Source organism: Triticum aestivum, chromosome 6A (genome assembly GCF_018294505.1).
Source record: "Triticum aestivum cultivar Chinese Spring chromosome 6A, IWGSC CS RefSeq v2.1, whole genome shotgun sequence".
NCBI classification, from domain to species: domain Eukaryota; kingdom Viridiplantae; phylum Streptophyta; class Magnoliopsida; order Poales; family Poaceae; genus Triticum; species Triticum aestivum.
The window spans coordinates 394,910,912-394,914,477 of record NC_057809.1 but is presented as its reverse complement, the minus strand read 5'-3'; positions in this window follow the sequence as shown (position 1 = coordinate 394,914,477).

Below are 3,566 nucleotides of genomic sequence, written 5' to 3'. Positions count from 1 at the left end.
ACTAAAAACGGCCTCACCAACTAAAGCATTTAACAGGTCGTCAAGACCTCGAACACGGTTAGACGAGTCCGGCGAAGCTATATGTAATTCATACCGGATCAATGGTCACACCCCTATTACAAATACAAGGGGCTCGACACGCGCAGACAAGTGGCAATTTTTACTCATCTTGAATTATATATGGTTTCTTTAAAAACTATGTTTTTGCACGACAACTTTTCCACCTAAGTTCCTCTCTTTTATAGATGATCATCGTGCTACACCCGTCCAGGATACGGGACAACAAAGATACAGGCGCAGACATGCAGCAGGGACCCGCTCCAAGGATTCTTTTTAGATTAAGACCCTGCGTAAACCTTTTTTACTGTCTCTTGTTGATACATATCCACCAAATTCTCAGCATAGTTGAGAAGGATGCTGACGTCTTGGCATGTGGCCACGTCAGAATAATGCACGTACCTGGACACAAGGGGCTTCTTACAAAGGGCACTATTTAGGCCTGGTTTATACCATAAAGATCGAATACCTTAGGGAGTGTTCGGCGTCGCGAGTTTGGCCTTATATGCATCAGCTCCGAATCATTGTCTTTGGTCAAATGTTGGTTTTGCCCGACTCCTGTGTTTTGGTGCCTTACGTTCCGCTTTATGGGCTAAGGTAGCACCAGGAGAACTACTGCGATTGTGCCCTGGTTCATCCGGACGAGCACCTCAGTAGAGAAAGCCGAAAACTGACTGTCATGATATAGCGTGAGACTGGTCAACCACTCGATGACCTATCGGAATGTTAGAATTCTTCTGCCTTAACGAAGGGCCGTTTTCCGGCCAGGCATGTACGCACCCCACGTTCGGGAGAGTGCGGAGCCACCAGGGGCTATCTAGTAGCCCCACTGTCAAACTCCTATGGCTAAGTGAAAGTGTTAAAGCATTATAGTCCGGTTGCCTCGCTCGCTACGCTATCACCTCCTTAATAGGACCAAGACGTTGGGTTAAGTGTGAACACGCATTTTTTGCGAGCACCTCCGCATTATATGCGTGGGGGTTGAAGCCGACAGCTGCAATCTTTCAGGTTATACACATGTATACATAAACGGCCGCACAGGAGGCATCATACTACTTTCAGGCAAAAGTATAAACATAGCCTTATAAAAACTTCATAAAAGCATTATGTTTACACTGAGAATACATATCACTCAAACATAATATTCTTCGAGCACTGGGCCTCTATCAAACGAGCACCCTCGAGAACCTCCTCGAAATAATGCTCGGCAGCCACTCGGCCTATGGCCGAACCCTGCGCCGCAACAGTGGTAGCGTCCATCTCCGCCCAGTATGCTTTAACACGGGCAAGGGCCATCCGCGAGCCTTCTATGCACGCCGACCTCTTCATCGCATTAATGCGCAGCACCGCACCAAGGAACTGCTGCACTAAGCTGAAATAGCTGTTCGGCTTTGGCTTTTTCGGCCATAGCTGATCCACAACAGACCTCATGGCGAGTCCGGACAACCTATTCAGTTTGGCCCATTTGGCTAGCTGGTCAGTCAATGAAAGCGGACGTTCTGGAATGTGGAATTGCGACCAGAATAGCTTGTCCACTTCACGGTCTATCTGACCTTGGAAGTACTTGGCCGCATCGGCAGCGCTCACCGCCAAATCCATAGACGCATCTGCCAAACTCCACAGCCGATCCAGAGGGGCATACCGTGGATCTCCGAACTTCCTCCATAACATGAAGGGTTTCCCAGCCGCAATATCCCCGGCTTCCCGCAGCTCCTCCTTCGCTCTCATAGCAGAACGGGTGTCTTTGTCCGCCGCCGTGGCCTTCTCAAGGTCCGCTGCCTTCGCTCGGTTTTCTTTTTCAAGGACTCGGCAACGGTCGGCAGTGTCTTTTAATTCTACAGCCATCTTGGCCATCTTCTCCTGGCTCTCGCAATGTGCGGACTTCTCGGCTTTCAACTCTTCGACCGCCTTCAAAGCAGCGGCCTTACTAATCCTTGCTTATTCCTTGGCTCGGGCAAGTTCTGCCCACAAGGTTTCCACGATGGCAGCTCCATCTGCAGTCACAACATATTAAAGATACTGGCATCATGCTGCTCTTCCTATGTGGCGTTCACCAGATAATAACACTTACCCTATGCCTCGTCAAGCCTCTTGTTAACAAGCTCGATGTCGGCGTGTGCCGCATCCAGTTGCCGTTTTAATTTGGCAAACTCACTAGTCCGGCTAGCCACCGGAGCTTCCACCACCTGCACATAGGGGCAGTCTGGTTATTGCCTGGGAATATGATCCTCTGTTCACCGCCGTTCTCGACGACAACCAAAGTCTCAGGGGCTACTATCTACACAGGGCACACCTAACATGTGCAGTACTATCACATATTATCTCACGTACCTCAAAGCCTGTCAGTAGACTCATAAAGGCTTCATGTAATCCACTTTCGGCGGATGAGATTCTCTCCATCACCGTACCCATCAGCATACAGTGTTCTTCTGAGATGGCCGCTCGCCCCACCAACTCCCTCAGAACGTCCGACCGCACACCAGACGGTGCCGGACTTTGGGGACTTCGGGGGTCTATGGGATTATCTTCTGGCCTCACCGGATCCGTAGAGGCCCTCCGTGACGACACTTTGGGGTCGCCCGCTTCTTGAGCGGAGGAGTCCGGGGGAGGCGTTTCGCTCTCCATCATCTTTGGAAGAAGATCCCCCGAAGACGAGCTCAGCTGAGAGGGGCTAAGGCACGAACTACAAGATATATGCGGTGGTTATTTTCTCAGAAAAAAGATAGCATACCTTTACTATTAAAGTATTTTGGATCACTTACGACTCGTTGGAGGGCTGATCCCCCGGCGGACTTTGTGCGGCAAAAGCACCCCCCGAGGCAGGACCCTCTATGGGAGACTTCTTCTCCCGTTTGGAGGCTTCGGCTTTCGAATCCTCGGAAGCAGTCCTTTTCCTCCCTTGGTTGTCCTCCTTCATGGAGACGCTCATTCCCTCGGTTGGAACGGGCATGTAACACCCCGGATATGATTTTCCCAATATGTACTCCAACTCTTGCCGTTTCCGGCGTTAAGTTATTTTATTTTCTTGGGTTCGTGTTTTTGTCTCCGTGTGTTGTTATCGTTGTCATGCATCTCATATCATGTCATCATGTGCATTGCATTTCCATACGTGTTCATCTCATGCATTCGAGCATTTTCCCCGTTGTCCGTTTTGCATTCCTAGGCTCCGTTCTCCTCCGGTGGTCATTTCTACCTTTCTTTCATGTGTGGGGATTAAACATTTCCGGATTGGACCGAGACTTGCCAAGCGGCCTTGGTTTACTACCGGTAGACTGCCTGTCAAGTTTCGTATCATTTGGACTTCGTTTGATGCTCCAACGGTTAACCGAGGGACCGAAAAGGCCTCGTGTGTGTTGCAGCCCAACACCCCTCCATTTTGTCCCAAAACCCACCAAAACCCTCTCCATCATCTAGAGTGTTCGATCACGATCGCGTGGCCGAAAACCGGACCTCATTTGGACACTCCTAGCTCCCTCTATGCCTATTTAAAGACACCCCCGAATTTCTCC